A 26051-nucleotide genomic window follows, 5' to 3' on the forward strand; every position below is an offset into this window, starting at 1 on the left:
CGATCAAAGGAAATTAGCATCCGAGCGCATAAGAGATGGCGAATGCAAGGCTATGTCATCATATATGTTCGCGAAAATCTGCTCAAGAAGGTCGCCGCATAAAGCCGGTGCATCAAGGTGAAAGCTTAATAAATCACGATGAGACAGAAAGCTGATGATGATCGATTCCGAATTAAGTTGACAAGCCATTAACGACATACTGTAGTAAGTACATTCAATTTTTCGGTGAAAAATATTCGGCACATCAAAAAGAGAATTAATGACATCCCATCAGTGCAATCATTTGAGAGAAAAAGTTCTTCACCTTGAAGCTCCATAAATACCGAAGGTCATCTTCATTGAAAGAGTTCACTCAGTTTTAGAGTTCACCATATAGACGATAGTGAGCCTTTGTTCTTAGTTTACTTATACTTAGAAGGCAGAAGCAAGAGAAAGGAAAAGACGCTGGAGATCGTCCTGGTCAGCTCAAGAGAGTGCCAGGGAGCGTGGAAAACATAGAGAGGGTCGACTCTTGCGAGAGCAAGAATATCTGTTTAGTAGAGTAGAGAAAAACAGTGTAAAAGCCTTGGGAAGCAAGAAATTACTACCAAGCTCTTTATCTTTATCTCACAGTGTCATTCTGTATTTTGATTTCATATATAGAATGGAACTTACATTTCTACATCTGTTCACCCTCTTTACAATACGCATGAGTAACTAAACTTTCGAATGGGTTGGGAAGTACTTAGATAACATGACTTAGGATCTTCATTGCATGCGATCATCTTGTCTAATGTTGCGCCCATCACCCTTTAGAGCTACTCTAGAGAGAGTCTAAAGAAAGAACCTAAGACTTGAGAGAGCTAGGTTAGAATTTGGACTCGAGAGAGCAAGATTAGATCTGCATAAGCAGGAGATAGAGATTTAGGGATAAGCTCTGCTTGCCAACATGCATCGCATGCACCCTAGAGATAGGTTATGGTAGTATGTGGTCGCCTTATGTATGTGTGTGTCATTCATCATCGCATAGACAAGAATAGAGGCTTAAACGTAGGTCCTATAGACACCATTGCATACATTGCATGCGTTCTAAAACTAGAAGCTATAGCATTTTCATTGAGAGATGACTTGTTATTGTATGTATGTAGCAGGATCGCATAACATGAATGCAATTTTAGGAAGTGTTAGCTAAATCCTTTCTCAACCCGTTCCCCCACATACTCATCGCATCTTCCGTATTATTAACTCATTTCTCAAATCCGCTGTATAGCTTTTATACTTCAAACAACTTACCAACCAACGCATTGATTTATTTGTTACCACAAAGTAATTGAGATTTACCATCGCATACTGTGTTCTTAGTCCCTGTGTTCAACCCTGAGCTTACCAGGTAACTCAGTAGGATTTACACTTTGGTCTTGCTGAGAAAACTTGCATGCACAACACATATTCCACCATCACATTCTACACCATTATTTCATCGCATATAACAAAATGCATCATTGATCTGTCTGTAATCACTCAGGAGAAGATGAGTGAATATAGGATGCAATTAGCGTGTCAACTATGGGCAGACACTCCATATTTTTTATGTGTATAGAACATGTATTTTTTGTTTTATTTTTTATGTATGTAAAAACATTTTATTTTTTATGCATAATGGAGCTACTACTCTTTTTATTGTATAATTGAATATGTATTTTTTTTTTTTTTTATGTAAGTTCAAAGTTCAAAGTTCAAAGTTCAATATCATAATTTTATCAAAACATGCATAATTGAGCTACTACTCTTTTCATTGTATCAATGGTATGTAGAACATTATATGGTTTAAGGTTCAAAGTTCAAACATTGAGAGAGCAAGATTTTGAGAGAGAGCGAGATTGAGAAAGCGAGATTTTGAGAGAGAGCGAGATTTTGAGAGAGAGCGAAATTGAGAGAGCGAGGTTTTGAGAGAGACAAGATTGAGAGAGTAAGGTTTTGAGAGGGAGCGAGATTGAGAGTGATATTTTGAGGGAGAGCAAAATTTTGAGAGAGGGCGAGATTGAGAGAGTATGAAGTTATTGTTTTTTGTTACAAGTATAAAGATTGAGAGAGTATGAAGTTATTGTTTTTTGTTAGAAGTATGAACATTGAGAGAGTATGAAGTTATTGTTTTTTGTTACAAGTATGAAGATTGAGAGAATATGAAGATGGAGAGAGTATGAAGATTGAGAGAGTGTGAAGATTGCTATTATAGAAATACTCCAGCTTGTTATTGTTTTTTGTTTACAAGATGAAAGTATGAAGTATGAAGTGTTACAAATATGAAGTATACAAAAGTATGAAGTATGTTACAAGTATGAAAAAGTATGAAGTATGTTGCAAGTATGTTACAAGTATGACGTATGAAAAACTAATCAATGGTATTTATAACAAATGAAATGTTACAAGTTAGTTACACACAAACTAGATGAGGGGTGTTTGTGTCACGGTCTCTGGCATTTTTAGTACGTCGCACGGTGTAAGCAGTTTGGTAAAATTTTGGCAGTTATGCTCATAATTCCCACACCGACCACATTTCATTTGTCTGTGAAATTCTCCTCCGGATGGTATTCTTCTTAATCTCCGTCGCCCGGCTTGTGGCATAAACTTCGGAGGAAGGATAATATTTTCTACATATCTAGGAGGCTCTTCCATTCAGATATGTGGCCAAGTGGATTTATAGGCTCTGCATACGCAGTCATTAGAGAGTCGACTGTATAAAATCGACTGCAAAGACTGTGGATAGGTATATTTCATTCCTTGGCAGCAAGAATTGCATGAGAACACGAGATACCAAGTCAGTCGAATTCCTTACACGTGCATTCCTTCATGTGAAGATTGACAATACTGTCCAATCGATTATCTCGCACGTGTACCCGTTAAAAATCAAGAGGCTCAACTCGATATCCTTTGCCCTTATTGGCCTCACTTGCCAATAAGTTTTCACAGTAGTCAGAGTGCAATGTCGTTCGAGATGTCCAGTAATTCCTCCATTCGTAGAACCACGATTGGAGCATTCCTCTAACATGTTCAATCAAGCATACTATAGACAATGCTCGTTACTCTTAAGTTAACGAATTGAAACACTCTGCACTGTTGGATGTCATGTTATCATATCTTCATTCTATTTGGTAAACCAGTGCCCACGTTTGAAGATCGATGTTTTCCAAATATTTTGTGACCGCATCGTCTCGAAAACTACGGAGTTCATCCCATTTTGTCTAGAACTCTATCATGCGAAATGCCCTTCCTGCATCTCTAAATGTTCCAACAACCGTGCTATCCTTAAAGTTTGTAACTAGATTTTATTCTATATACCATGTGGACAATCCATGAAATGCTGTGGGAAAAAATGCATAAATAGCATTGTCGATAGATACCATCCGATCAGACACAAAACTAGATTATCGGGTTCTCGAATACTGCATTTCAAGTTTGACATAAACCATTTCCATGATCGATCGGTTTCATTGTCCACTATTGCATAGGCTAGTGGGTATAATTAATTGTTCTCGTCGATAAAAACCGCAACGAACATGGTGCCTTTGTATTTTCCTTTCAAGTGCGACCCGTCAACAATAATACAAGGTCGACAGCTTGCGAAACCTCTAATACAAGGCCCTAATGCCATAAATATATACTTGAAATGCACCTCATCTTCAAGTTCAATCTCAAAGATTGTACCCGGATTCTCTATTTTTAACGCTTCTCCATAAGTATGTAGTATGAAGTATGAGTATTATGGAGTACTTTTATTGAGATCATATGCGGCTTCCCTTGCACGCCACACTTTATCATAACTTATTTTCACGTCATAATATCTCCTCATATCCTCAACGATATGACAAGGTTTATAAATACGTCCTATTCCCGTGATCTTATCTTTAATGAGCTGACCAACAACCGTAGCAGTTGCTTGTCTATGGTCGTGATTCAGAATTCCAATGGAACATGTGTGCGAACTGCTGTACTTTGTGATCTTGAATATATCAGACCCTTCCATTTTGATTGCACGAAGGCTCCACTTACATGTCTCCCAATACATTTGACAATGAACAAATATTTGGTTGATTTCCTGACTTTAAATTCAAAATTTTTGTTGATGGACAAAATAGATAATCTCATTTTCAAGTCCTTTTTGCTCAAAAATAGTTGACCAACTTGAACATCCTCTGTCCCAGATGAAGAGGTGTCAGGCATAATCAACTCTGTCCTATGACTTGAAAACACAGATGGTGGAACCACTGAAGCTGCTGTAGAACGACGCACATCTCCATGATCACGATCCATTTCATTCAATCCTGTTGATTGCTCATTCACATCCACTGAAGGACCACAATCCATATAATTGAATGTTAATGGTACAGTGTTGGTAAACAATGGAATATCATCCTCTTCCCGACGAAACTGATATGATTCCTCATATTATCTGTCCACAGTCGTATCATCATAACTCGCATTTCCAAACCTCATTCTAATATTTTCGTCCTGATTAGATTTCAACGTTACAGCTATCTGAAGTCTAATAAGCTCTTCTCGCAAAAGAAGGAAGCAAACACCATCATCATTCCTTATTCATTGTGGAGGGGCTTCAAATTCAAGCTTATATTTAACTTTCAGTATAAGATCAAACTCTGAAGAACTGACATTTGTAACCATGTAAATGCAAGATTTAAGTTCTTCATACTTCAATGTATGAGGCACAATGATTCCTGTCAACTATCCCCCAATATACGAACTTTCATTCTCATCCTAATCACCTCCCTATCGAATAAGTAGACACTTTTCTGTCATCCTACAAAGCAAGAGAACATTTTTCATTAAGTTGTACAAGCAATTGAAGTGTACTCTCGCTCTCAATCTCGCTCTCTCTATTAATCTCGCTCTCTCTCAAAATCTCACTCTCTCTCTTACTCTTTCTCTCTCTCTTACTCTTCCTCTTTCTTACTCTCTCCCAATACAAAATTTCGTAATACTATCTTTCCAGAAATAACAGAGCAAAAATAATTAAACAAACTCAAAATAACGAAACACCTTTCTGAAAAAGTTGTTCCGTTCTGGAAAAGCCTCGTCTTGGAAATCACCGTTCGAAAAATCTCCATTCAACAAAACACCGTCGAAAACCAAAGAAGTAATCACCTTTGAAATGGAGTTTAGATTTTAAATAAATCACCATTGTATTGTGTTTTGGTATTATTGATTTGATTTAAGGCTTCCGTCGTGAAAATTGTCAAATCATTTGTACGCCGACGAGCAATCACATCCAGGAATTTCAAGCGAGAGCGAGAGCGTTTAATCAGACGAGAGCAAGATTTACCTCGTGTGCCTCGTGTGGCTCGTAAGGGCAATTTAAGTAATTTAGTATGGTGATGATGTCAGTAGAGGGTCAATTGATATTATTTTTTTAAAATTAGTCATTTGACATTTCTGACAAAAAATTGGGTCATCCGTACAAATTTTCTCAAATTGTAGGTTTTTTTTAAAAAAAAAAAAAAAAATTAATTCAGCCCATCAACGAATATTGGGTTGGGCTTATAAGGATTTTGCCTTTTTTGCAAAATCATAAAACATAAGATACGTGCCTAATTTTAACAAATGATTTTGATATTTCTGCAGCTACCCTTTCTTTTCACTTTATTTATTGATGTCTTTTCAATTAGATGATATTATATAATATATTCATTAATTAAAGGTTTATTTCATGGATGGAATTTCGGTGATTTTAGTCTTGAAGTATGAATAACTAAATCAACCCAAATTGAGTAGAGCTTAGTTATTAATAACAAAAAGATTTGTGGTTTGACCACTTCAATTTTCTTCAATTTTCTATTGTATTCACATATAAATACTTTAAATAAATCTTAAATTTAATTCTTACTATTAATTATTGTTGACTAAAAAAAATTTGTAATCTTTTAACGTTTTTACTTTAACCTTTGAAAACATATTCACTTACTATATATATATATATATACTTCTGCATAAATTTATTATCAATATTTAATCCATTTCAATAAAAACTACTTTATTTATGATTTTTTAAACTTTCCATTTTCTATATGCATTTTTACTAGACTATAAATATTCATTTCCGTGCATGAAAATTATATTATTATTTAACCAGTTTTGGTAGAGGTTAACTTTTAAGTAACTCACATTCTTAGTTTGATCATTGTTAAGGTGTGTGTTGGGAGTGATTTTGAAATTGCTAGAATCACTTTTATCGTGTTTAAAATCACTAAAAACCTAACCAATTCAAAATAGGTTCAATTTTTTATTTTATACTTTTAAATGTTATTTTCATACCATCTAAATTGCTTTTGATTGATTAAAAACGTGTTTTGGAGTGATTTTAAAAATGACAAAAATGATTTCAATTATTTAAAAAACTACACACAAATATGTCGTGACGTGATGTATTTTAAGTTAACAATACAAATGCTTTTGTTTTTTTTAAGGAATCAAGACAATTAAGAAAAAAAAAAAATCTAGTTGAATTGCGAGAGATATAAAGTATATGCTAATAAAAAGTGTATTAAGTTCAATACAAATTTAAGATTGTGGAAACAATAATAAACAACTAAAAACAGAATAAAAAAGTGAGGAAAAAGATCATTTGAATTTGATATTAAAACTAATATTTGGGGAATGAAAAAATACCACTAAAAACAGAATCAAAACAAGAAAATGATAACGAATCGATTCGAATTGCAACGCATATAAAATCGAAATTAATAATATGTTAATTTAAGGATCGTGCTTGGTAACTATTTCTTTTTATATTTTTTGGTTTTTGTAAAAGTACGAAGAAAAAATAAGTTGAACTGAAATGGGAAAAAGTTCAATAATGACTCCTGAGACGATGCCTTTATATTTAAAAAATAATAGAGAACCACATGTCATATAGGGATAGGCCAAAGAATAACAAACCATAAAACGGAAAATATTCTAAATAAAATTCAGCACAACAATAATAAAACTACAAATAAAATAAAGCATAGAAATAATCTTATCATTCCCCACAAGTGAATGAGGTGCTGAGGCAACAGTAAGCTTGACTTTAAGGTTGAGGAAACTTGGACTCGATAGAGCTTTAGTTAGGACATCAGCCAATTGGTTTTCAAATGGCACAAACTTCACATAAAGCTGATTACGCACAACCTTCTCCCTAATAAAATGAAGGTCAATTTCAAGGTGCTTTGTATGATTGTGAAGAATCGGATTGACTGTCATATATGTAGCACTCAAATTATCACAAAGTAACAAGGAAGTTGACAAATTACAAACACCAATTTCAAATAAAACTAATTGAATCCAAAACACTTCGACAGTAGCATTAGAAAGACCTTTGTACTCCGATTCAGCACTAGAGCAAGAGACAACCTTTTGCTTGAAAGAGCACCATGAGCCTAAACTCGAGCCTAAGAATATACAAAATCCATTAGTGCTTCATCGGTCATCAAGGCAGCTTGCTCAACTTCATCAGTATATCATGTGATAGCCGAGACAAAGGACTTGGTCAATACAATACCATGATGAGCACCCTTCAAGTAACGTAATAGATGCTTAACTGCTTCAAGATGAGAGGACATGGGAGCATGCATAAACTGGCAGAGCTTATTCACACATAAGCTTATATTAGGACGAGTAAGTGTACAATATTAAAAGGCACCCACCAAGCTTCTGTATTTAGAGACGTTTTCGAACAGCTCACCTTCTGTGAGAGACAGAGGAGCACCAAAGGCAAAGGGAGAATGTGTGGGTTTGCAATAAGCCATATTAGCACGAGCAAGGAGGTCACTTATGTACTTAGTCTAATATAAATGCATAGTAAATGCAGAGAACAACTTGAGTACCAAGAAAGAAAGAAAGACAAATCACCAAGATCCTTGAGGGAGAATTGACTATTTAAGCATGATGTGAAGTGTTGAATAAGAACTAAGTTATTGCCGGTGACTTTAATATCATCAACGTATATAAGAAAGATTACCGAAGTACCATTGTGAAACAAAAACATAGAGTTGTCTGATTTTGCTCCAAAGATTCCCGACTATATTAGACAAGAACTGAGCTTGGAGAACCACGCACTAGGGCTCTATTTTAGATCATACAAAGCCTTGTGGAGACGAAGCACATGATGAAGGTGTTGTTCATCAATAAAATTACCAGGTTGTTTTATACACACTTTTTCAATGAGATCCCCATTGAAAAATGTGTTGCGAACATCAAGTTCCTTAATAACCCAATTATGAGACATAGCAAGAGTCAAAACAATGCGGATTGTGGTAGGCTTGAAAATTGGAATGAAGATTTCAAAGTAATCAACACCATAGTCTTGGTTAAAACCTTAGAGAAACCAATTTGGGCCCTGTAAGATCAATCTTACTAGATTGGTTTAGTTTCAAACGAAACATCCACTTACTTCCAATAATTTTCTTATATGACGGCAGGGGAACTAAAGACCAAGTATGATTGCATAGGAGAGCCTCATATTCCTCAAGCATTACACGTTTGCATTTAGGATGGGAAAGAACATCCTTGTGGGACCGTGGTTTAGTTCGATCAAGATCAATTGCCATAGTTTACCAGGCCTTGGGTTTTAAGATTCCCATCTTAAAATGAGAGATCATGGGATGAACATTGGAGGTTATAGGTTGAGGTAAAGGTTGGGAAAGGGCATGAGGGCTTGGTTGAGGGCACGAAGAAGGTGTAGGAGTAGAGCAAATAGAAGTGGAGTAAATGAGTCATTTTCTGGTGTCGTTTAATTCTCGAAAAGAGTCATAAATGATAAAAAAAAAAAAAATTATAATACCGAACTACTCATATCACTACAAAGACGTAGCAATAGTGATAAGTTTGGGTCGATCCGCAGGGAAGCACGATTTGTTTCGTTAAGTTAATTCTCTAGTTATAGCGGTAAATGGCAGGTTTTATGTGGAAGAGATAATTGTGCAAGAAATTAAAATAAAGTGGGTAAATGTACTCAAGTATCGGAGATTCTAGCTTTTGGGAGTAATTCGGTTCCTATGCAATTTCTTATCATCAAACTATTTTTATTAACTTATATCGATTATGCTTTATATAACGACTTGTTTTACTCGACCTAACTAGACTCTACAAAGGCAGACAACTAGCAAGGATCTAATCAAGTAAGCGATCCAAGTATAATTAAAACCTCTAACGAAGCTCCAATTAACTAAATGTAATCAATCCTACAAAATCCTTACAGTTATGAAGAATCAATTAAATTTGCATTAAATCCTAGATTTCTATTACTGGAAAGCCCAATCTAATTAACCTATGTTCTTTGGACCAAGTATTTTAATATTCATGGTTAGACTATAAACCCTAGCATGTAAGATTCAATATTTTCTACTTGGTGACTTAAGTTAGACGAAGAATCAATACGTCGTGCAAGCCTAAAATCTTCAGCATACAACATACATTCAAGGGAAACGTTTGATCCAATAAATATACATCAAAGAATTAAATAGATCCAAGGAAGCACAAAACGATATGAAATTAATATAAATAATCTTCAAGAGTTACATAGGTTTACATCCCAAGAACTAGAACCAAAAAACTCACCTCATCGTCTTTATACATAAGGGAAGAAGAGGAAAGTCGATCCAGGTAATGAAATACAACCCAAAAATCCTAAACTAATCCTATGCTAAGATGCAAAAAAAGGAAAAATAGCTGGGAAGTCATCCTCCTCTTTTTCTCCATCCTTCATTGAATGATTTGCCCTAAAAATAATAAAAAGGCATTTATAGAATCGGGGGCAATGCAGCTACGGTATGGCACAGCGCAACTGCCCCGCTCTCGAATGATGTCAGGTGTGACTTCACAAGAATTCCATCAAAATCTGTAGCACTGCAGTTTCCAAAGGTAGCGCCATGACGCTCTCACTTGGGAACGCTACTGCTTTTGCGTGTAGTGCAGGGTGTCGAGCAAAAGCAACCCTGTGCCCCTTCTAAGGGCAAATGCACCCAAATCATCCCAATGGTCTCCTTTACTTGTTTATCTATGGTCTCCTTTACTTGTTTATCTGTCAAAAATACTAAATAGAGCATTAAATGTCTAAAAACTAACATGATTTAGGCGGGAATAAACAGCTCTTTTGGAGAGACATCATGGAGGTAATACATAAGGGAGAAGGGTGGGAGTCAGGAAAAGAACTTAAGGGAGAGTCTAAGCTAGCAATGTTGGAAAGGGCAGATAGAGATGGCAATGGGGTCAGGATGGGGCAGGGATGCACTCCTCATCCCGGTCCCTATGGGGATTTTAGTCCCCATCTCGCCCCATTCCCCATTTTGAGGGGTCGAGAAATCCCCATTTGAGGATTCGGGTCCCCACGAGGAAAATCCTCGCTTTTTATTTTATTATTCTATTATTTAAAATTAACTAAACTTATTATTTAAATTGATTGTAAATTTTATATAAGAAATTAGTATAATTGTTACATATATTTGTTTAAACTAATAACTAAAAAATATTTTATCGTTTTTTATTATAAATTAATAAAAATTAAATTTATTATATTAGAAAAATAAAATTAAAAAAATGAAACAATAGCTTTTCAACTACTGTTTTAGTGGTTTATATATATAAATATATAATTAAAAAAATAATGGCAGGGGCGGGGATTGAGTTCAGGGTCGGGGACGGGGCAGGGATCCCCTCCCCGTTTTCGCCCTGTCCTCAACCGAGGACCCAATTTAAATCCCCGACTTAACCTTCATATTCGGTCAAACGCGGGGATTCCCCACCCTGATCGAGTGGGAGATCCACAAGGAATTTTTCCATCCCTGGGGGTAGAGAGTCAAAACATGAATGAGAGGTAGGCGAAAGAGAATGATGGTGAATAACTCTATCATTGTGAATGTAGGAGCTGAGGCTAAATAAGCAAGGAAAAGCAGAGGTGTTAAAGGAATGGGAATGTAAACAACAAAATTTGAGACAAAGGGTTGGGTTAAGGTAATAAGACAACAAAAGGAAAAACATGCTCATTGAAAACTACATGTCTAGATATATAAATACGACCAGAAGGAATATGAAGACAAATATAACCTTTGTAAGCTAAAGTATATCCAAGAAAAACACATTTCTGTGATTGAAACCGAAATTTATTATCATTAAATGATCTGAGAAAAGGAAAACACACATAACCAAATGTTTGAGTGAAGGGATTGAATCCTAGACAGAAGCATGTGAACATCGTACGTTTTAAAATCTCATTTTGAAAACCACAGAAAAACAAAGAACATGAAATAAATTTCAAAATAAACATCAAAATAAACCTATAGCATGCTTTGAAGAGGAAAAAGGGAATTTCTGAACTTACCTTTAAAGAACGATTTTCTTCTCGAATTTCCTCTTTGATCTACCGCACGAATACAAATGGATCTTCGAACACTTCCCTAGATCCTCACGAACACCATATTAATAAGAATCAGACACCACTACGAGGACTTCCTCATTATTTTCAAGGATGAGAATCGATATAGAGTTTTGGGTTTGCAGTAGGAATAATTTTGGAAAGGGAAGGGAATTTTTGTGAGATTTTCTCTACAAACTTTTTGAAGAGAATTTCACCCAGGGGAGACAGCTACAAACTCAAATGTAGAGTAAAAGAAGATGATCTTCTGTCAAATGTAAAAACTGCCCCCACCTTCATACTGAGATGATATGAGAGATTAAAGCGAACGAGGTTACAAAATTACAGAGGAGGTTACAAAATTAACTTCCTCCCTTTTATTTAATATTTAAATTAATTTAAATTTTAAATAAAAAGAATTAATAAAACCAATTTTATTAATAAAACTATATGTTATATCACATATAGCATATAACCTATAGTTTATATTATCACATATAATATAACCTATCATCTATAAATTTCTAAAACAACCTATAAAGTTAATATGAATCAAATTTACATTATATTTAACCTATAGTTTTTATATGAATCATATTCATATAATTAATATTTGAATCATATTCAAATATTTATTTCTCTCACTAAAACATTATAATATAATGTATCATATACATTAAATCAATTATATCTCATATAATTAATTCTCTTTAAATTAATGAACAATTCAAATTAATCCAAAATTAATTTGATTCTTATTATTTCTAATTGAGCTAATAAGGGGACCTTATGAACCTACAGATTGAAGCTCCTATAGTATTTGATTAATTAATTAAACTCTTTAGTTAAATCAATTGATAACAGGTAGAAATATAAGTTATTACAGCTCAAATAAGTAAAAAAAATGAGAGAATACGATGATCAAATAAACAATAACATGTCCAAAAGCGCTAAATTGTAAGGAATTGGTATTGCATACGCCCATCGCATAAAAGCAGCTAATTTACTTATTTTGTGCAGGAAAAATGCGATGGAGCGAGTAAAATTGTGATCCAAAGAAATTAGGCGTTTATGCACTTGAAGATTGCGATCACAAAGTCATGCGATCGTATGCCATCGTGAGAAGTTTCTTAAAAAGGTGGTTGCATAAAGACTGCACATCAAGGTGACAACATAATAAATCATCATAGGACGGAAAGCTGATGATGCTCGAATCCGAATTTAGTTGACAAGTCGTTAAAGCCACACTGTAGCAAGTACACTCAACTTTCGGTGACCATTAATCAGCGCATCAGAGAAGGAGAATTAATACCGCCCATCATTGCAATCATTACAAAAAAAGGTTGTTTCACCTTGAGTTCTATAAATACCGAAGGCTACCATTTTAAAATATAGATAGATATACAAGTTAGAGAGTCGTTTGTCTGTTCACGTACAAACTTACACTTATACTTAGAAGAGGAGACGAGCAAGGAGACGAGGAAGCCAAGTGATCATTCTCGGACAGATCGAGAGACTGCCGAAAAGCGTTAGAATGGAGAGAGGGCCAACACTTGCGAGAGTAAGAATACACATCGAGAACAGAGTTTGAGTGAAAAAGAACAGTGTAAAAGGCCACGGGAAGCAAGACATTGCTTACCGGGTTTCTTATCTCTAAATTCCATTTGTTATTTTGTATTCGGTACTTTATTTATAAAAAATGGAATTCTCATTTCAATCTATGTTCAATCTCTCTATACTTCGCATGAGTAGCTAAATTTCTAAATGGGTTGAGAAGCACTTAGCTAGCATGACTTAAGATTTACATTTTATGCGATCATCTTGTCTTATGTATACGTCATTTACCCGTTAGAGGTACTTGAGAGAGTAGTCTAAAGATAGAATCTAGACTTGAGAGAGTCAGATTAGAATCTAGGCTTGAGAGAGTCAGATTAGAACCACATAAGCAAGAAAAAGAAACTTAGACATAAGTTCTATTGCTATTAACACATTGCATGCCCCCTACAAATAGGATATGATAGTATGCGGTCACCTTGTTTTATGTGTGCATCATTCATCATCGCATAGGCAAGAATAGAGGCTTAGATATAAGTCCTATTGACTTTTTCATATACATCGCATGCGTCCTAGAAATAAGAATTATGGCATTTTGCATTGAGAGATGACGTGTTGTTATTTGTGTGTAGCATGATCGCATAATCTGTACATAATCTTTGGAAGTGTTAGTCAAACCCCTTTTAAACCCCTTCATCGCATACTCATTGTAACTCTCGATTTCATCAACTCTACGTTCAAACTCCATCGCATAGGAAAAATTCTTAATCAAAACACCATCCAACTCATTTGTTTTCACCACTACAAGAGAATCAAAGTAACTGTCGCATATTTACTTAGTAATCCCTGTGTTCGATTCTAGACTTACCAGGAAACCTAGTGAGGCTTATACTTGGGTCTTATTAGGAAAACTTGCATGTTCACCGCATAACACATCACCGCAAACTCACCATAATCGCATCACAATTCACACCCATCATTAATCAACCTTTATTAACTGTTGGTCACTCCACTAAAGGCCGACAGCTGCACTCTTCACATTACAGATATATTTATGTATATATTGGATATAACCAATCAATAACGTATTGACCCTTCACAAATTGCTTGTAAATACAGGTAGGCCAAAATTACCATTTTGTCTCTGTAGTTACATCTAACCTCTTAAATACCACTGATCCCTTTAATGAACAATAAGTTATAGTCCAACTATAACTGAATCCCTATTTGATCAGGAGAGGGTGAGGCGCTTTATTGTTCAAGCCCTGGTATCAGCCCTTAAGGGAGCAATTTCTCAACTTAACCTAACGATAGGGAAGGAGTGAATTCCTTCTTGGGGAGCATATTGAGTCGGTGAAATTGGCCACCCTCACTCATGCAAATCAAAGGACCACCTTCATAGGCAGAGGTTTATAACTCACACAAGATTCAGGTCAAGTCATCTATAGTCATCCTAATGAAATGTAAGTCTCTTCTAGCAACAGTGTTATAAAGAGATATTATTCATTTCGTGGTCTGGTCTTATATAAACTCTTTGCATAGAATACCCCCGCTCACATATCTCTACATGTAGCACTTTACAACACTGGTAACAACTACAAAGCATGTCGTATCCGTAGTGTCACCAGGATAAGGTACCCAGTCTTATCCATATACTACATACTGTTTAGGTTATCATTTAAACATGATCCACCTGTATGTTTCTACATATTTGTTTAAATTATATAAAACAACCTAGAATCTTAGTTTATTGGATTGATTATATGCTCATAAATTAATAATTATTTTATTGATAACAATTTGTTTATAAATTTTAACAACTAGATTGAGAATATAAGAGAGACTTAGGATACCAATCCTAACATTGAGAAGATTGTAATCAAAACATTTGGCATAAAGAGCTTCATAAGAGGATTTTTTGAAAAGAAGAGGTGTTGGTGTGCGATTTATAAGGTAGAAAGTAGTTTAGAAGGCAAAGGATCAGAATCGATGGGGAACAAAAGAGTGAGCAAGTAATGAGATACCAACCTCAACAATATGCCTATTTTTCATTTCAACATTTCCATTTTGGCATGGGGTATAGGGACAAGAAATTTTATAGAGAATACCATACTTATTTTTTTAAAGAAAAAAAAGTTGAAAGGGCACGAAATTCACCTCCACCATCTGTTTGCAAAGATTTAATTTTAGTGGAAATTTGATTTCAAACCATGGCGTAAAAATGAGCAAAGGAAGAGAGAACATCAGATTTTTTTTTTTTAAACATAAATCCATGTAAAACGAGAGAACGCATCAATAAATAAGAGAAATTACTGGTGTCATTAATAAAGTTGATAGGGGAGGGATTGAAAGAAATCTGACATGAGAATTTCCATGAGTAGCAAAATGATCGTTCCAAATTCCATTTGTATTTGAACATACACAATTAAAGTCAAGAAATGGAAACTAATTGGTCATGCACAAAACGAAATTATAGCATGCTGTCAATAAGATCAAGGGAAAGATTATTATACCTTTGAAGACTCATCTACCAACTCCCTCGATCACGAACGTTGGTTCAATCTCTAAGACTACAACACATGAACGCTCGAACACATCGACCGCAACACGAACACCGCGAACTCAACGAATGACCTCCAAAACCTTGACCTCAGTCAAGTTGAGTAAGACACCACCATAATGGCTACCTTGGTATTCTCGGTATGAGAATCCGAAAGTTTAGGCTCTGTGTGGACTTGGTTAGAGGAAGAGACTAGAGGAATAAAAATCGTGTAAACGATTGAGCAAGTGGGAAATGACCAAAGTCCATCGTATAGACAAATGACCATTCATTTATCAAATGCTTCGCGATCGTATAGCAAAAGCTTCGCGATCGTTTAGCTAATGGCCAGTTGAGTGAACTATCGTATAGTGTCACTCCAGAATCGTTTAGTCTCTCTTCAGCTATCGTTTAGTGAATCCTATTCACTTGACAGCAATCCGTGAGTCTTTTCGAGAATGGGAAATCTCAAATCTCAATGATACTAAATTTAGGAAAACATTTTTCCTTTTAACTCACGGTATCATGAAGATATAATTATTCAATAATTAATATTATTATAAATATATATGATAATCAACTTACCATATTATATTTATAAACTATAGTTTTAATATTTCATCTCATGAAACATATGAACCATAGCTCTTTTTCTATTTCATGGTGCTTAAGGTAAATCTCATTTACCAATAAATCTTCCACTTGATGTATCTCATACATCACATCGATCATATCATATATAATCAAATTTCCTTTTATCAATTTGAACATTTCAAATCAATACCAAGAACTGATTCTCAACTTGAATCCATTGAGCTACCAAGGGGATCTTATGGACCTGTAGCTTGAAGCTAAAATAATACGTGAATAACTGACTAAATTCTTTAGTCACGGGATCCACCATCCATTAACTGCCAGGCACTCCACCAAAGATCGACAGCTGAACTCTCCTTACTACAGATATATCTTGTCTTCATAACAAACAATCAACAGTGCGATAATCCTTCACAGATCGGTCATAAGTACAACTGGGCCAATAACCATTATGCCCCTGTAGTTACATCTAACTCCTTAAGTACCATTGATCCCTCTAATGAACATAAGCCATAATCCTACTATGATTGAGTTCTCTCTTCCAAAGAGAAGCTATGGCCACTATGTTCAAAACCCGAAATCAGCCCTTAAGGGAGCAATCTATCTACTTACTCCTGCTTCCGAGAAGAAGTGAATTTCATCTTGTGTAACTGAGTTCCCAACTCCCAAATCAGACAAATCCCCAAAATGGTAGGCATGTAAAATTAGCAATTTGGCCACTCTAACCCATACTAATCAAAGGACCACCCTCAAAGGCAAGAGTTCCCAAAACACTCAGGATTGAGGTCATGTCACCTATGGTCATTTAGATGAGATGCAAGTTTAAAGTATCAATGGCGCTAAGAGACGAATCATCTCATGGTTCAGTCTTATACAAACTCTTTGTTAGGACACCCCTGTTCGCATGTCTCCGCATGAATGGTCAGGATCTACCATCTATAGTAGTGCACAACACTTGCAAACCTCTACAAAGCGGGTCGTATCCGTAGTGTCAACAGATCAGGTATCCAACCTTAATCCTTATACTACAGACCTATTTAGGTTATCACTTAAGGCATATTTTGCTTGTATATCTCATATACATGCTTAAGTTTATATACAATAACCATGGGACTTTGTTTATTGGATATGAGTAAATGCCAAATAAAATAACTCTTATTTTATTCATAACAATGTGTACAGTTTACAAACGACAAGACTCCAGGAGAATTAGGACACCAATTCCAACAATCTTCCACTTGTCCTAATGCTTCGGGAGACTAATGTACAATACATGAAAAATTACAAGTACAATATACAATAAACTAGGGCATACTCTATACCCCAGTATCATCTCCCACTTCTCTTATTCACCCTCTTATTGACCCATGCAAACACTTTTCCAATGGAGCAGTCGCGGAAAAAGCGACATGAAGCCGAGTATGGATCTCACGGTGTGAACTCTAGAGAATGTGAGAGCTAATAATTTTTAATCTCCCACTAAAGCATTCTAAATGTTTGGGTAAATTTATACTTAGGTTCTTTTTGGCTAATTAAATCAACCCTAAGTCTAAGTGATTTATCCAAGTATAACACTTTATAAATGAATTTAAACCTACGATGTCTAGGTGATAAACCGTTTTATTACCCCACAATGCTCGCGTATGCTCATAAAACCAGTTACCAACGCTCAATTATTCAGCCATAATCCCCTGGTAGGAGGTGTTCCGTAGATCGTCAACTTAAGTACCCCTAGCTTTCGATAGGGTTATATACCGATTGAGTTTGTATCCCGAGTTTTACAAGTTTAACAACTTATTTTAACTATTAAAACGAGTGGTTAACCTAAGTGAGCATGCAGTTGTTCTTCGTTATAGATTTTAAATGTCTAACCCAATTATATAACAGCTTACAAAATTTTAGACATGCTAAACATCCATAACAAACAACAAAGGCATTCAAATAACTAATATAACTATTATATTAAGTAAAAGAAACCCTAACATGCATACTATATATTATAATATTTTATAACATTCTTTCAATGCATGTAACATGCTTCCTACGATGGGATTTTAAACCTACATGGCATACTGTATGCACATACAAGATTTATTTAATTACAACATACATCAAATGCATAAATAATTAAACACAGAATGATATGATTTTAGTTTTTGCATAAACAAGCAAAGAAAAGCCTAATGATTATAAAACAGCTTCTACACCGTTTCCAGACCACTCGAACCACTCCTAAATGAACCCAAATAACTTGAATCGGACCTGAATCGTCTGAACCAGCCACCAAAAAACCATTTTGAGGCTGAACTGGACCGAAACTTAAGAGAACCGGCCAAATCGACTCCTCTCGCTCCATGCTCAATATCTCGCTAAGGCTCATCGTTTAGCATTGACAACCATCGTCATGTGTTTGCTTGGTCGCTTAGTGTTTGCGTGATCATGTAGCAGCAACGCATGGCACCTGACCAATTACACAATCGTGTAGTGTCTTCCTTCTATCGCATAGTGTCATCGTCTAGTGTCAGACAACGCTACACGATCGTTTAGTGTCTAACACTATCATGCAGCTCCATCGTTTAGTTCCAGACAAATACTACACGATCGCTTTGCGCCATCATCTAACTCCTAAAGTTGATCGTTTAGCGCGTGCACAAAGATAAACGATCGTGTAGTGCAAATAATGCTATCGTATAGCACCTCGACGCATCGCTTAGCTATCGCACAAAGTAAACGATCAGTAGTGCTATCGTATAGCAATTCAATTCATCGTTTAGCTCCCGCAGGTACACGATCGTCTAGCACACAACACTTCATCGCTCAACGCCCAAAGCTACACGATCGTCTAGCTTTTCTTTACATCGTCTACTGCCTGAAGCTAAACGATCGTCTAGAACTAAACCTCAATGACAATATGAACAAAGGCTGAAAACTGGAATCTGCAACTCGACTTTCTTCATCTGTTTCTTCAATTACAGCTTAATTTCAACTCTAATGGCTCCAAATAAATTATAGACTATTAAGAACACATATAAGCTCATAAAACAAAAGTCAATTACAAATTTAGTGAGAAATCAAAGAGAATTTAAAAGCCAAAACTCAAAAAACTCTATCAGTGCAGCAATTTCATATAACTCATATAAAACACCCACCACACCAAAATTAAACTGAATTGAATGCTTATATGATGCTCTGATACCAATTGTTGGATTGTACTAGCACGCAGCAGAAGCGACGAGGATCGATAAGCACTCTAATACATTAATTTTGGCAGAAACTAAAGCATGCTTATACAAAAATAAATGGGTTTCAAGTCATACCATTGTAGAACTTCTTCACAGCTTGATTCCAGGTGCAAATCTCTCTGAATCTTGCTATAGGCCACCTCAAGATCTTCCCTACTATTCTCTTAGTGCTCTAGATTGAGTTGTGGGATTCAAAATAAGCTTGAATCAAGGGAACTTGGAGAGGTACTCAAAGCAGCAACCCAGTTGAACAACTCTTTCTTCAACCGAATTTTTCAACAAAAATTCTTACGATTGCCTTGTTTAAATTCACTTCAATCTCTTCAAAATATTGCAAACCATCATGGAATGAGAACGGCTGCATGAGATGCAGCTCATGCTTGGAGTAATTGTAGTTAAAAGTGGTGGGTTTAGTGTGAGTTACTCGAAGATGATGATGGAAAATCTTAAATTTTCATTTTGTGTATTTTTCTATTTCTAAACTCAAAATTTGATTTTAAAATCACATTTGATTTCAAAAATCAAAATTTATTAATTTTACAAATTAATTTTCTAATAAAATTAATAAATAATTATTTAAACAATTCAAATAATTCTACTTAATTTAATAGCAAATATTAAATTAATTTTACACAATTCCACCTTCATGTATTTAAATCATATTTAAATATTAATTTTTTAATTCCGTTTAATTCTAAGTTGAACATTTCAAATCAACTTATCACACTACTCTAGAGTCCATTTTCGAGCTAGTAGGGGGAACTTGCGGACCTACAGATCATGGGTTCCAACAATCCGAGATTAATCGGCTAAACTCATTAGACCAAACTAACCCTCATTTGTTAACTCATGAGTCACTTCACTAAAGCCCATAGTAGAACTCCCCTCACTGTAAATATATTATGTCTACTCGATATAACCATGATTAATAAGTTAACTCTTCACAGGTTGTTCATAATAACGGTTGGGTTGAATCTCTGTTTTACCTCCAAAATTACCTCTTGTTCCTTAAGTCTCATTGATCCTCTAATGAACAATATGTTTGTGATCCAATCAACAAATCGAGTCCCTCTTGGGCCAATGAAAGGGTGAGGGCTCTTGTTCAAGACCCAGAATCAGCACTTAAAGGGAACAACCTCTCTACTATCCCTAACAGCGAGTAGAAGTGAATTCCGTATTGCACCCTATGTTCTAAGCTATCTATCCGGTCTTATCCCCAAAATGGAAGGCTTATTGAGCAGTGCTATTGGACTACTCTCACCGTTTGCAGATTAAAGGATAACCCAGAACAAATAGAAGTTCATAATTAGCTTAGGATTAAGGTTAAGTTACATTGGTCATCGCTTTGAAATAGTCAGTCTTAAATAGTGAACAGCATTATAAATAAGAGTCATTGATTTCGTGGTCCGATCTTGTACAAAACTCATTTACAAAGGACACCCCTACTTCTCATCTCATAACATGTACGAATTAGGATCACTTCGTTTGTAACACTTTACAACTCATTGGAACAACTACAGAGTAGGCCGCATTTAATAGTGTTACCAGAATAAGGTACCCAACCTTATTTATATACTATAGATCAATTTTTACTATTTATTCAAACCTGATCCACTTTTATGTCTCCATATAAAGTTCAAGTACTCATATAATAGTCAAGGGACTTTTAGGTTTATTGAATTTCTAATAAGCAAAATATTCAATAACAACTTATTGAATTTTCAGAATAAGTTCTATTGTTTACAAACCATGAGTTTTAGGATATAAAACTAACACCTTGATGTGGTCTTCTTCTAAGAAGATAGCATTTGTAGAAACAAAAACTTTGTTCTCACTCGGATAATAGAAATATCCACCCCTCGCTTCCCTGAGGTAGCCTACAAAGAGGCAAACTTTCGAATGTGAATCCAACTTCTTTGGGTTAGTCACAAGCACGTGGGTCGGACACCCCGAAATCCTGAAGTGGTTTAAACTACCTTTACGGCCTCTCCACAACTTAAAAGGTTTTTTAGAAACACTTTTTGAGGGAACGTTGTTAAGAATGTAGCAAGCAATCTCCACTGCAAAACCCCAAAACGAGTTTGGAAGATGAGCATAACTCATCATTGACTGAACCATGTCCAACTAAGTTATGTTTCTTCTTTCTAATACACAATTCTGCTGAGCTGTACCTGGGGCCGAAAGTTGGGACATAATTTCATGTTCTATCACATAGTTCTGGAATTGGAGGTCCATATACTTTCCACAATGATCAGATTGTAGTGTTTTTATCTTCTTACCTAACAAGTTTTCAACTTCAGCCTTATACTCTTTAAACTTGTCAAGGGCTTCAGACTTACGTTGTATTAGATAGAGTTACCCGTACCTTGAATAATCATCTATGAAAGAGATGAAATATTCATACCCACCTCGAGCCCTAATACTCATCAGACCACAGAGGTAAAAATGTACAAGCTCCAAGGTTTCTTTGGCTCTGTAACCTTTTCCAGTAATAGGTCGCTTGGCCATCTTGCCTTCGAGGCATGATTCACACACCGACAAGGAGTTTTCTTCTAAACTCTTTAAAAGTCCACATTTCACCAACTGCTCAATCCTATTGAGGTTGATGTGATCTAACCTTAGATGCCAAATATGGGCGTTTTCCATAGGAGAAACCTTTCATCTTTTAGCTACTATCTTTGTACTAAACATTTCAGTATTAAACAAGGCTTTTATGACTAACGACCTTAGTACATATAAGTTACTTTCCATTAAACAAACCAATCTCCATTCTATTCTTGAAAATAAACCATTTACTCTCAGGAAAGAAGACAGTATAACCTTGTTCAATGAGACAAGAAACTGAGATTAAGTTCCTCTTGATATGTGGAACTATGAAAACATTATCCAGTAACAGATAACGTTTCTTGTCCAAAAATAACTTCAACTTGCCTACAGCAACAGCTGAAACAACCTCACCAGTATCGACACAAAGAGTAATCTCTCCCTGTGGCAACATTTGCTAGGAACTAAATCCTTGCTAAGAGGAATTGTCGTAATTATTAGCTCCCCAATCAAGGATCCAGGTAGAATTATCATTCTCTACCAAACATGTCTCCAAGACCAATAAATCTTATTTAATGTCTTTAGACATCCTCCTCTTTTGGAGAGTAATGGGATCAGTATCAAAACTTAACTAAGCTCCAAGTTCCATTTCAGAGGACACTTCTCTTCTATGAACTTTAACAGAGTCAGCAACACTTATTTTCTCTTCCTGAAGTTTAACTTGGGAACTAATACTACTGTTGTCCTTGTCATCTATTCCTTTGTGCACGAATAGTAAGAACTGACGTTCAAACAAATCTTGCAACCAGTCCATGATCTCACATGCAATGACCATGTTCTCAACCTTTTTGGCCAAAGCATCAAGTATGCTTGCCAATATCTGAAGTCAGGCCAATGAATTAGCCTTTATTCACACCTCATATGCATTACGAACAACTCGCGATGCACCAAGGGTCGGGACTTAAGGACATTCCTCAACCATGACAAACTCGAGGTCGTTTAGCACGAAATACGTTTTACAAGACTCTTTCCACTATATGTAATCGGTCAAACTAGAGGCATTAAACGGAAAAACAAACATGTTGCTGAAAACAAAAACACATTGACCTACATTAGGTTTTAGGCAAATACCCATAGCAAAAACATACAATATCCTATACGGTTTAGCAAAACTAACATGAACCCCGTGTGACATCTAGTTTGCAATGATGCTTCAAAGGTTAAAGACAAAAGCCGCCGAAAGGTGGTCCATTTATCCCTCCTCTAAATTGAGACATTCTCAACCAGCCATTAATACCAGAAAAACTATTGCTCTTATAACGACTAGCCATCATTGATTTGGTCAGGAAATCATTAACTTAATTAACAATTTCCTGTAAGTGTGACCCGCCATTTTAGGCTCTAGAGTTATGCCCTAAGCAACCAGTCCGAAGGGAAAAAATCTGATTGGAGAAAGAACTAAAGTGACCATATCTATTTCTTGAGTTCACCTTGATATTGACCTCATACATAAGAATAAACAAGTTCAAAGGAAACAAAGACAGTAGATATGGATGTAGGAAATGGTAAACAATGACTCTTGGCCATTAACATGAATTACAAAAAGGAAGGATATCATTATCCTTAAATTTAAAATCATATTGAGACAACACTAATTTAACAATATGAGGAGATGGATGCCCTTGGCAACGATGCCAAAAAGAGATATCCTAGAGTGTTGAAAAGAAGGCAGCAGGCTTGTTATGAGTTTGATGGATTAGGAAAGCAGCAGAAGGAAGAGATAGTTTGCAGAGACCCCTATCAAGTTTTCCCTGAATAAGAGGATTCTAGGTTCGAAGGTCCTTCACAACCAAGGAATCATGGAATAATTCAACATAAGCATGATTGTCGTAACATAATCTACCAATACTAATGAGAATATGAGAAAGTGATGTTATATGAAGAATGGAATGTAATTTAATTAAGTTATTTGAAAGAGGAGAGGAAATGCTAGTAGAACTAAAGTGGGAGATGGGTAAGGACTTACCATTACCAACAACAACATGTTCACCCACCAAAGTATGGAGAGGGATGCTGGATATTGGAAAGGTCAGGGGTCATATGATGTGTAGCTCCTGAGTCTATGTACCAAAGGTCATCAAGATGAAAAACTTGAAGAACAGAGGTAGTCTAGGCAAGGTAAGAAGTATATTGGGTGGGAATAGGGGTAGTCTAGGGAAAATGGACTTGAGGGCTAGGTGTAGAGGAGGAAACACAAAATTTTCGATCGCCAAGGTTGCAGCACATCAAGATGGTATGGCCAGACCTATTGCAGATTTGGTATTGTGGTCAGTTACAAGGAAAAGAGGATGGGTTAATGGGCCATTTTTTGTTGCGAAAAGATGGACGAGTAGAACTAGAACCAGTGGAAAAAGCGGGAAAATAAGAAGGATTAGGAAACATACCAGAAGAGAAGAAGCTGGTTTAAGGAACAAGTGATCGACCAGAGGATTTACCATTCTATTGTCAAGAAGGACGTCAATTAGTAGACAAGAAGAAGAGATTTGCCACATTAACCTGAATGAGATTGAGCTCATTTGTTCTTATCTGCTTATCAAGTCGAGAGTCATATGCTATGAGGAAACTCCATACATCAATGGGGGGGGGGGGGCGATCAGTTCGATTTTGGATAGATGTCATAAACGGATTATACTCATTACCAAGCCTTCAAGAATATAACCAAGGTGATCATGATAGGAAAGAGACTCACCAATTGCAGAAAATTTGTTAGCAACATCCTTGATTTATGTTAAGTATTGAGAAACAGTAAAGCTGAGAACAAAGACCCATTATACGGCTGTTGAAGAGGATTCATAAACTATTCGCAAGGCCTCCCAAATTTCAAAAGTAGAGTTATAACCAACTATTTCACCAATTTTATCTTCATTCAAGGAAGAATGGAACCAGCTCTTGATAGTCCAATTGCATTTTTGCCAAATAGAAAAATACATATTCACTTGTATTCGGTAAGAACCCAAGAACTTAGGAGGCTGAGGAAACGTGCCATTAGTGATGCCTTCAAGACCATAACCCATAATCAAATTGAGTAGCTGATTATTCCATATAACTAATTTGAGTCAGTGAGCTTGATAGTGAGCGACTTGAAGGGAATCGGATTCTGGCGGAAGTGTGTAATTGTCGTGCAATTTGAAAATTGATTTTATAAAATGTTAAAAAGTGAACTAATTTACACAAAAAAAATATGAGAAACATTAAATAAACCTAAGCATGCTCCTAATGAAGAAGAAGAGAAGAAAGGGAAGAAATGGAAGAAGAAAACTCACCCTTGAAGATTCTTCTTTCTTCACGATTTCCTCTCCTTTGCACACGAACAAATTCGAATCTCTCAACGAACAAAGACACTACTACAAGAGCTTCCCCGTTATACTCTAGAATTCCAAGGAGCTAGATGTGTGGGCTCTAATACCTTAGAAGAGGAAATGTTCTTGAGAGAGTAGAGTAGAAAGAATATGACAGTGGAGGCTAGGGCAAATCCCTTACCCTAAAAGGGTGATCATGGTATATTTATAGAGAGAGAGTAACCCCCTCTCTAAGTCTTCCCACTTTCCATCATTTGTTAATTGATTAATTATCTATTAATTAATCAATTAACATATAAATTAAATAACTATAAATTAAATCATATTTAATATACGGTTAATTAATTAACATAAATATCACATATTTATATTAGCCTTCATTTTTCATTATTAATTAATAATTAATTAATTAATTAACATATAAATTAAATAACTATATAATAAATCATATTTAATATAGGGTCAATTAATTAACATACAAATAACTCAAATAATATGAGATTAACTAATTAAATTCTTTAATAAAATTAATCAATATTCATTAACTACCAGCCACTCCACTAAAGACTGATAGTTTCNAAATAACTATATAATAAATCATATTTAATATAGGGTCAATTAATTAACATACAAATATCACATATTTATATATATATATATATATATATACATATAAATCTAATATTTGAATCTCATTCAAATACAACTCTCAAATACTATAATTCTATATGAATCCAATCCATATGAATTTAATATTTGAATCTCATTCAAATATAAATAGTTTGGATTATATATCGTATCTATAATTAACCATATTTTATAATATATCAAAATACACT

Source organism: Benincasa hispida, chromosome 4, assembly GCF_009727055.1.
Source record: "Benincasa hispida cultivar B227 chromosome 4, ASM972705v1, whole genome shotgun sequence".
Lineage (NCBI taxonomy): Eukaryota > Viridiplantae > Streptophyta > Magnoliopsida > Cucurbitales > Cucurbitaceae > Benincasa > Benincasa hispida.